Below are 11,787 nucleotides of genomic sequence, written 5' to 3'. Positions count from 1 at the left end.
AATTCCAGACTGGAAGAGGGAGGTCTAGAGTTCTGTGAATGAATGAATTAGCAGAAGAATGTTGTAAAATTAGTAACTGCACTGGGAAGGAAGCAAGGGGGAATCCAGACTTACCCAATGAGGGAATATAGACGTAATTGTTGATTCCATTTATAGGGAGGAACAATCCCATTCACATTCCATTTTCCTAGTTTGGTTGTGCACAAATTAGATAAGTTAGATAAGTCTTGATTTGTTGCTATTGGTTTACTACTAAAAGGTGTCACTAGAAAATATAATTGCAATAAATTCTAATATCTCTTTTATTAGTTAAGGAATAAAAGCTAGCTAGTGAAACTTATGCTCACTCAGTTCAACACTTTTGTTATAAATTTGTGGACAATCTTTACACAGAAAGAAAATTGTGTTAATGTTGTAAGTAGAAGGGCAGAAATCATATTGTTGTTAAATAGATTTATGTCAGAACCCAATGGTTTAGTGGGAACTGAACAAATCCAAAAAAAAACTTCGAAAAACTAGTAATGAGGGGTAGGGTGTTGGCAATTTGGCAACTGCTCCTTTAAATGGATTTTTCTTGGACTTGTAGCCTTTAATTGAAATGACCTTAAACTAAGAGCCCGATATCTAGTAGTTTATTTCTTGCCAATTTCTGTTGAAAATAAAATAAAGAAAGTAAATACATTGACCACCATACCAGTAATTGTCACAAACCCATAAGTAGGAACCATATATGTAATAATATATATTTTTTAAATTTACCAAGTCTAAATCATTACTCTAAAAGAGACATTATTACCATTGAAACATAGTTGGATTAACTTCAGAGTTTCTTTTTTTACAGCATGCGGATAATTATTTGTTCTAACCTTATGATTATAAAAGTCAGTAATACAAAGATTGCTGGGTATAATGCAATGGTTGCCTTGCTATGATTATTGCATAAATGAATTGCTGATGTTATTCCGTTTAACTATATCATAAACCCTTTAAGTTTTGTTTTATAAATAAATAAATGCATAAGTGTGTACGCTGGTACATTTCCTTTATGGTAGACATTTAAGATGGTCTCGCCACCTACCTAGGGATTTGAAGTCGCTCCTTTGGGAGTCTTCAGTAAGGGCTACAGTTGGTCATCCTCCGCGTGGTTGACCATGTCCCATCGACGGTTCTTGTTGCAGCTGGTCATCTAACAGTGGAGGCAGAGTCGAGGGACCTTAAGCCGATGTCAGGTGTGGAATGGGGTTTTCCTATTGTCATTTTGTTGTGGAGGGTTTCGGCTCCATCTTTTGGCAGAGGGTTTCTTAGTGAGAGTTTTGGCTCCATCTTCTGACAGAGGGTTTTTAGTGAGTAACTTCAGCTCTTTCTCCTCAGTTGAATCTCTGAGGGTTTGACTATGCTGGTGAAGCCTTTTCTTCCTCATTGATTATTGTTTTCCAACAGATACTGCCATGGCTGAAGCTAAACAGGGTGTGCCGGGGAAGTTCCTCGACAAGCCGGAGGTGCCCAACAACTACCCAGGTAAGAGATAATAGTTTTTTTGTTTGATTCATGAGTTATTTTTGGTTTTTTGTTTGTATGAAGTCCTGACTTCTGCTTTCTTTTTGTTTCTGCCAGGATTCGTGGGCTTTGATCCTGGTGGTTTCCTCCTGGCTGTCGCTTCTCCAAGACTATCCTTCAGCTTTAACTGGGTATGAGACACAATGAACACCGCTCCAGGTTTTTGAGGCTTGAATTCGACATGAGTCTTGGTCTCGGCTTTTACTTGTTTGGTTATGCAAATTTTTCTTGGAAAGGCCGAACTTGATTTTTCATTAATTTAATGTAAAACCCTCTTTGATGAGATTCTGAGTCTATCAATCATGCTATTTGGCTAGGGATGGCATTGGAAGGTCATTCAGTCTTAGCTGTTTACAAATAAGTCTAAGTTCTAGGGTTTTCGGTGTTTGATCGACCATCTCCAGAATTTGATGGTCGGGGTTTGGTTATGCTGGCCTTCCGCTTATATGTCTGGTTAGAAGGAAACTACGGTTTCAATATTGTTGTTTTACTTCTTTGGTGAAGGCGAGGAACCCTCGCGCAATTTTTGGTTGTACATTTTGATAACTGCTAATACCTTATGCAAGATTTCTCCCTATGCATTTTTATGGAAAATTTCCTACTGTATTCACAAATGTTTCCATGGTTTATGCTGTAAAATCATTGAATGGCTATATCGAGAGCTCTTATGCATTATCTGTAGATGTATGAGTAATCTTCAAGAAAAACAATCTTTCGATTTCCTAAAATAGTGATTAGTATTTGATTTAGGGTATCATCGAGTTGTGCTCTTCTTTCTTTTTTGTTTTAAGAGATACGTGTTTACAGAGCCATGCATATATCTTTAAGGCTTGTAAATGGCTGTAAGCTTTCTGATGATCCTTTTTTTTTTAAGATTTCATTAATGTTTCTTGTAGTTTTCACCTCTGTTCCCAACTCCCTAGTTGGTGAAATTTTACTTGTTATCTAAAGGGGAATTATCAAGTCTTAGGCATTTTCTTGCTATATTCAGAATCTGAAACTGTATACTTTTCCCTTTATGGTTAATTCCTCTCAGTAATGGTTAATTCTATGTTGTATTCAAAGGTGACAGAGTGATTTCCAGTTTCTTTCCTTCCGCTAAAATTACATGTACAGTTGCTTTAAAGCTTATTATATTATAAACATAATATTGGTTGTGTTCTGTGTCATTCTCAAATGTAGCAAAGTTATTCTCAGATTCTTCCTTTCGCTAGAATTTACATGTATAGGTACCTTAAGCTTAATTTATTGGAATTCATGTACCCAAACAAACATAGAGTAATCAAACTAAATTCTACCTTCAGTCGTAATTAACTCTGACAGCTACTAAAACAAGTTACTCTCTTATGTAAATCTAATAACAACTAAACAAGATATTCTTCAAGAATAGTACTTATCTGGTTATTTGAACAATCAAAATCATTAACTCGTCTTGCCTCCCAACCTTGAGACTTGCGCCACAGTGCCTCTGTCTCCCCCGAGCTGCCCGTTTCTGAGTCTTCTTTTCAAGAAGCTAGATCTTGATCTGTAGTACTTATCTGTCCTTAGAGCACAGTGCTTTTCTTTCCTTCCTAAGTTTTCCTTCCTCCCTGATCTCAAATCTCTCATCCTCTTGATCTTTTTGGGATAAAACCTTTCTTAGGAGTAGTTAGGGTTGGTAATTGCCCAACCTAACTATCTCTTGAGAATTACACCCATCACCTTTTGACAAGTGTTTTCTCATGAATTATATTAAATCACTTTCTTGTCAAAATTCCAGCACTACATTTCTTTTAATAATTTCAAAACAGAAATTCTATTCATTAACCAAAACTTTTAAATCAATTTTCCAGTTTGTTTTAATATGTAGTAAATAAAAGAATATTCACATTTACGGGGGATATCACATCTCCCCCCCTAAGATTGAACATCATCCTGATGTTCCCCTATGAAAATAATTGAGGGTAAGCTTCCCTCATGGTCCGCTCATCTTCCCAGGTGGCTTCTTCAGGCCCAAAATGCTGCCACTAAATTTTAACTTGGGTGATAACTCATCTTTGTAGCATTAATTTTCTCCGATTGAGTATACCCACTAGTTCTACCAAGAATTCTCCTTCTGGTTCCACCTGAAACACAAGAAGACAAAGCTTTTTCAAAGTCTGAGATGAACAAAAACAAGTTCATTCAACTATAACCACTCTACTTACAAACACATGTATATGTATATATTTTGTATATATCTATGACATCCTGTCTTCCGGGAGTTCGACTAAACCGACTCACCTGAATGTTCTACTATTTTATTATATGTTTATCATCGTAAATGTATTTCTTAAGTAAAGAAACATGGAATACATTGTTTACATGTATATGATTGGGTAAAGCAAGATGGTACACCACTAGCCCAATTCGGGCTAAAATTTAAAAAGGCCTGCAAAACCGGGGTGCTAACTTAGCACATCCAGTTGACTAAAAGGTAATTTTCTTAGCTCGTACTCATATGTATACATGTTCTCCCACCTGGAATTCTCGGAAACTCCTTTTCCGATTAGCAAAATTCTTTTGCCAGTCCTGAGCAGCTTTTAAGTTATTTCGTACACTTTTCACCATACTCTCCATTTCTTCCAACATATCTGGTCCCAACATTAGTTTGTCCTCTGGGTTGCTCCAACACAAGTGTGCTCTACACTTACACCCATATAATACTTTAAATGGACTCATCTGTAGTGATGTATGATACCCATTGTTATATGCAAATTATACTAGATGCAAGTAACCCTCCCACTTAGAGGGTTGTTGCATCACATAGGCTCACAACATGTCTTCGACTACTTGATTGACTTTTTCCATGTGTCCATCTGTTTGAGGGTGAAATGTAGTACTAGTAATTGAGTACCCAATCCCTCAAAGAGGGCATTCCAAAAGGCTAATGTAAATTTCACATCTTGGTTAGAAATTATCATCTTGGGTAGGCCATGCAATTTGAAAATATTTTGCATGAAAATATTAGCAATTTGTACCGCTTTATAAGTGGATTGAACAGGTATAAAATGGGAATATTTTCTCAACTTATCAAAAACCACCATAATAGAGTCGTTTAATTTTTTTGATCTAGGTAAAACAGTGATGAAATCCATAGATATAGCCTCCCACTTCCATTCAGGAATAGACAGTGGGTGAAGAAACCCTGTTCGGTGTTGGTGCTTTGCTTTAATCTGCTTGCACTCCAAACATCACCCTAAATATTCTGCTACTTCTTTCTTCATTCTGGGCCAAAAGAATTCCTTTCTAAGGACAGAAATCATTTTCTAATACCCTGGGTGCCCGACATAAGGACTTTTATGATATTCATCTAAAATTAGATCTTTAAGCAATTTTTGGTTAGGTACATATAGCCTTTTTCTATAGGTCAGCAGTTCATTTAGAGCAACCTCATATCCCATTTGTTGCTCATGGTTGTTTACCAATTTTGCTTGCTGCCACAAATGTTTATACACTAAGTCTTGCTTAGTTGTTTCACGAATCTACTCATACAAAGTAGTACGTGACTCACTAAAATAAATTTCATATAAGCAATTTACCTTTCAACTTAGAGCATCCACAACTCAGTTTTACTTTCCCTTCAAATGTCTGATTTCAAAATCGAATTCACTTAGGAAATTAGCCCATCGAGCTTGCCTAGCATTTAAGGTGGGCTGCTTGAAATAGCTTGTCAGGATGTGATGATCCATTAATAACAGAAATCTCTTGCTAATAAGTAGTGTCACCACATTTTCAAGGCATGAATCACTACCGTTAATTCCAAATCATACGCAGAGTATGGGTATCTTAACATTCATATATCTTAGTGAAAAAGTACCTATAGGTTACTTAATGTTTCTGACAATTGATCTTTGAAAAATATCATTGTGAAAATCAAATTCTGAACCATCTCATATGTTTTGTTTTTACGAACAATTGATCTTTGATCATGCAATGTCGATGAGTTGATTGCATTCAACTTAAAGAAATTCCCCTCTGTGTTTTTGGATGAGCACTGGTTTTATGATGTAGGCAGAGAACAATAACATATTGCAGATTTGGAAAGGGGCTTCAAAATTGAAAAAAATTAATGAAGACTATTGGGGATGCAGTTTAATCACATCCATAACTAAATTTCTGATAGGTCTGAAGGATACTTGTGCTATCATGAGAGAGATGAAAATTGAGACATGTTTTCCTTTGAATAGCAATGCTGATCCTCATATTACCCAAACAATTGTCTCAAATTGAAGGAGTTTTTTTGTGATCAAGATTCGTGATATGCATTGCAGTTCGTATATCACAATTCGACCTTTGTCAATTTATTTCATGAATTTGATGAGCAAGACAACCTGAAAAATCTAGCAAGTGTTAGCAGAGGTACACTACACCCCTTTGATGCACAAGAAGTTTAGTTATCAAATGATCAATGAAGGTGGTGTTAAAGTCGCTGCCCAGTTCTATATTCTAGCGTCCACCTAAATAATGAATGGGAATATGCCTTTGATGGCAAGGGCTAGATGCTCCCTAGATTTACAAAAGAAGAGGGCATACTAAAGGCCCTGAAGATAGAGTAACACCTATCCCTCAGCATTTATGATATATCACGAGTACCATTGTGTGTAGAATTAAAGGAATTTATTATGCGAGATATAGAGGAGGATAATATGTGTAGATAATATTATCTTAATGAGTGGCTATCCATAAATTTTCTTTGAATCAAGGCATATGATTGGTGAAGGAGAGGATCGTCATCTTGTTGGATAGACAACATCAATAGTTGTATCCAAACTTCACAATTCCCTTTGAATATCGAGAACACAATCATCTGCAACATGCTATTAATCCAAGGATTTTATAGCCTTGTCTTAAGGTGATCATCTGGCCTTAAGTCATGAGGTAACTGATCAATAGTGAGGAAAGATCTTTTGCATTCAGGTGTTTATAACACTATTCTACATAAGATCCATATATCAAAATTAGAGTCCCCTGCAGATACTTCTTCAAGGCACCTCTAATTTGAAGGTGAGTGTTGCCTCAAAAGAGACTATTCCATAGTGCAATGAACTTTCTTCATCTTAACTATTATTCAATGTGGAATATTCAGGTTGCATCTCTTATCCAAATTGCTGCAAAAGTTTTGTTTATAACTAAAGATCCCTATAGATTCTTCATAATAGATCATTCTACAAAAGATAAGCTATTTGATAGTCTTGTTCACAACTTCGTTTATGAACAAGGCTGCAATACTATCATAATTTTGTAGAAACTTCTACACCTTGTAAAAAGGACATGAATGATGCTGAGTTATATGTCATGAGTTGTTATACCTATAGTAATGCCACATGTAAGGTATCTACAAAAACTTTATTGTACAAGATAGCTTCAGGTCTTTTAGGAGAACCTTTTTCTCTTCTTGAGAGATCCAAGATCTGAGTTTACTGAGGTGATTTTAGCAGAATCTCAGTTCTACTATAAAAGACTCTGAACAAAAGCTTTCACGCTTTCACTTCTTAAAGGTACAACATGACAGAGGAAAACACAATGTCGTTCATGACTCCTTTGCTTTACTTCATGGGGAGGAAGGAATAGGATTGATGAGAAATGAACATGCTCAAACAAAAACCTTGGTACAATGACCCTATGCCACTATGAAATTATCTTTGTTGTAGATATTTATGCCCAAAGATCCAATAATTATGACAATATGTATTACCCGTGTCACTTTTTTGTCGTCAGGGTCAAATGATGCCATAAGATGAAATATATCTGATATCTTCATAATACAGGTGAAAAAACACAGTTGTCATAACTTCACTAAAATCACACAAGTTTCTATGAATACATCTACTATTGCAGGAGAGGATTCCCTTCTTTGATTTGGTTATGGATGCACAGGGTTTCACAACTGTGCCAAGGTTGAATTTTTAGCATCATCAGAGAATTTCCTACTCCTCTCCTTTACTTAGTTACATCATTCAATACTTAGTACTTCTATGTTGCTCTATGATATTGCTAATGGTAGTTGAGTTGGAGATGTAGCTACCTTGTTCCATGAGACATGTTTCAACGAAGAAGAGCTCTATGATGAGCCAACAGAGGAAGAAAAAAAGCAGTAGAGTGAAAGATAGAGAGTTTTTCAAGTTGTAGAGCAACAATAACAATAAAAAGGAGCACAAGTTAATGTTGTGTACATGCTAGGATGGCATGAGCATAGAGGGAGCGACAATGAGGTTTGGTGATGGCATGCAGTTTTGGCAAAAGGTCATACTTTTTAAATTTAACTAGGTAATATGATACAGGATCATCTCTTGAAAGGGAATAGCTGTATCTGAATCATGAAAAGAAAACGCTTAATCCTTGAAAGGAAAAGGTCTGTGAAAAATTATTGAGGGATAGGTATGCGAAGCGATCACAACTGCGATGTATATAATAGTAAAAAGAGAACATGATCGCTCGACCAATAAAATATTAAAAGGTGTATTAAAGATAACATAAAATATATAAAACTAGTGTATAAATCGATTATTGTTTTTTTAATTATCTAATGGGTATAAAACTAGTGTATAAATCCACTAAATATATGGATGATACTCATATTTTCTCTACCTACTTTAGCTAGAAACCAATTTAAGTGGAGTCATTTATGCTCTCAGAGTTTGCATATAATTGCTTAATATTTATTGATCTTGCAGGTGGAGGAGAAGGGAAAGTTATCTACTAAAGAGTTTCAATGCCATTAAATTGATAAGAATCTATGCATTACATGTCATTAGGGCATCTAACATTGATTCAAACACAATGGCAAGGTTGATTCTGATATTACCCAAACAATTCTCTAAAATTGGAGTTTGTTGTGATCAAGATTACTGATAGGAGTTGCAATTCATATGTCACAATTCAACCTCTGTCAATTTATTTCATGAATTTGATGAGCAAGGATCTAGCAAGTGTTATAAGAGGTACACTACACCCCTTTGATGCACACGAAGTTCAGTTATCAAATCATCAATGAGGGCGGTGTTAAAGTCGTTGCCCAGTTATATATTCTAGCATCCAACTAAACAATGAATGGAAATATGCCTTTGATGGCAAGGGCTAGATGCTCCCTAGATTTACAAAAGAAGAGGGCATACTAAAGGCCCTAAAGACAAAGTAACACCTATCCCTCAACATTTATGCTATATCACAAGTACCACTGTGTGTAGAATTAAAGAAATTTATTATGCCAGATACTGAGGAGGATAATCTGTGTAGATAATACTATCTTAATGAGTAGCTATCCATAAATTGTCTTTGAATCAAGGCATATGATTGGTGAATGAGAGGATCATTATCTTGTGGGATAGACAAAATCAATAGATGTATCCAAAATTCATAGTTCCCTTTCAATATTGAGAATGCAATCCTCTGCAACCTGTTGTTAATCCAAGGATTTTATAGTTTCATCTCAAGGTGATCATCTGGCCTAAGTAATGAGGAAATTGATCCATAGTGAGGAAAGATTTGTTGCTTTCAAGTGTTTATAGCATTATTCTACATAAGACTCAGATATCAAAACCAAAGTCCATTATAGATACTTCTTCAAGGCACCTCTGATTTCAAGATGAGAGTTTCCTTAAAAGAGACTGTTCTAGAGTGCCATGAAATTTCTTCATCTTAACTATTCTTCAACGTGGATCTTTAGGCTACATCTCTTATCGACATTGATGCAAAAAATTAGTTTATAACTGAGGATCCCTGTAGATTCTTCATAATAGATTATTCTTCAAAAGATAAGTTATTTTATTGTCTTGTTCACAACTTCGTTTGTGAACAAGACTGCAATACTGTCATAATTTTGCAAAAACTTCTACACCTTGTAAAAAATTCATGAATGATGTTGAGGTGTATATGATGAGTTGTTATACCTATAGTGCCAAATGTAAGGTATCCAAAAAATAACTTTACTACACAAGATAGCTTCAGGTCTTTTAGGAGAACCATTTTCTTTTCTTGATAGATCCAAGATCTGAGTTTACTGAGGTGATTTCAACAGAATCTCAGTTCTTCTAATAAAAGACTTTGATCAAAAGCTTTCACGCTTTCACTTCTTGAAGGTACAACATGACAAAGTAAAAAACAATGTCATTCATGGCTCCTTTGCTTTTCTTGATGGGGAGGAAGGAATATGATGAGAAATGAATGTGCTCAAACAAAAACCTTGGTACAATGAGCATATGCCACTATGAAATTATTTCTCTTGTAGATATTTACCCTTGGAGATCCAATAATTATGACAATATGTATTACCTGTGTTGCTTTTCTTTCGTCGGGGTCAAACGGTGCCATAATATGAAATATATCTGATATCTTCATAATCTGGGGGACAAAAACATAGTTGTCATAAGTTCACTAAAATCACACAAGTTTCTATGAATACAACTATTGTTGGAGGAGAGGATTCCCTTCTATGATTTGGTTACGGATGCAGAGGGTTTCACAAATGTGCCAAGGTTGAATTTTGAGCATCATCGTAGAATGTCCTACTCCTCTCCTTCACTTAGTTACATCATTCAATACTCAGTACTGCTATGTTGCTCTATGATATTGCTAATGGTAGTTGAGTTGGAGATGTAGCTACCTTGGTCCACGAGACATGTTTCAACGAAGAGGAGCTCTATGATGAGCCAACGAAAGAAGACAAAGAGTAGTAGAGTGCAAGACAAAGAGTTTTTCAAGCTGTATAGAAACAATAACAAGCAAAAAGAGCACAAGTTACTATGGTGTACATGCTAGGATGGCATGAGCATAAAGGGAACAACAATGAGGTTTGGTGATGACATGCAGTTTTGGCACAAGTTAATGCTTTTAAAATTTAACTAGGTAATATGATACAGGATCATCTCCTGAAAAGGAATAGCTATATGTGAATCATGAAAAGGAAAAGCTTAAAAAGAATCCTTAAAAGGAAAAGCTCTGTGCAAAATTACTGAGGGATAAGTGTGTGAAGGGATCACAACCGCAACCTATATAATAGTGAAAAGAGAACCTGACCCCTCGACCAATAAAATCTTAAAAGGTGTATTAAAGATAACATAAAATATATAAAACTAGTGTATAAATTGATTATTGTTTTTTTAATTATTTAATGGGTATAAAACTAGTGTATAAATCCCATAACTATATGGATGCTACTCATATTTTCTCTAGCTACTTTAGCTAGAAACCAATTTAAGTGGAGTCCTTTATGTTCTTGGAGTTTGCATATAATTTCTTAATATTTCTTGATCCTACATGTGGAGGAGAAAGGAAAGTTATCTACTAATGAGTTTCAATGCCATTTAAATGAAAAGAATCTATACATTACATGCCATTAAGGAATCTAACATTGATTCACACACAATAGCTACTACTTATGCCAACTTTCCTGCCTGTGGGATACCATTCTTCAGAGTTAACTCTTTCATTCCATGAAACACACATGAAATTACATTTATTAAAAAAGAATGGGCAAACAAAATAGATATTTACTTGCATGTAATAACTAAATTAGTTCCAAATGCAATGAGGATATATTCACATCCGAGACAATATATTTCACTCCCTGTAGAGTTTACTCATGAACATGTTGACCATTCTCCTTAAACTTATCTTTTAAAGCATATTGATTAAATATATAGATAGATAGATAATCTTCTGAATATAAATTTTACAGAAAACCCCAAATACCTAGGGTAGTTAGCTCAACACATTTTTGGTGCCTAACATGGCAGGGACATTGAGTAAGACCTACTTAGGCAAGGAAGCCAGCCTAAAAACTTAACCTTGAGACCTCCTGCATGTTATTTGCAACTTTGCAACTTTGAACCAATTGATGTACCCCACTGACCTATCATCTTACTAATATGTAATGATTTCCTATATTTTATTCTATAATCAAAGGAGTTATCCTTTTTTAATGACACTTGTTAGAGAGGACACTCAAGTTACTAACAACATTTAGCAACACCCATAATGTACTCTAATATGTAATTATGCATTTTTCATATATTTTCATCCTAGCCTATTAATTTTGAAATCTTTGTAGATCACGTTGAGAGTTTCAATGGTATACAAGGGCCTTTCTATGTGGGTACAAGGTCCACTCTATGATTATGACCTTGTTCTCACTGAAGAATACCTTGAATCAACATGTTTTATAATATGTTGTTGGGGATCCAAAAGAAGAGTAGAAAGGAAAACAAAAGG

The sequence above is a fragment of the Pinus tabuliformis genome, chromosome J, assembly GCF_031772625.1.
Source record: "Pinus tabuliformis cultivar Carrire ecotype Pingquan chromosome J, CPIR1, whole genome shotgun sequence".
Classification (NCBI taxonomy): Eukaryota; Viridiplantae; Streptophyta; class Pinopsida; order Pinales; family Pinaceae; genus Pinus; species Pinus tabuliformis.
This window is presented reverse-complemented; position numbering follows the sequence as displayed.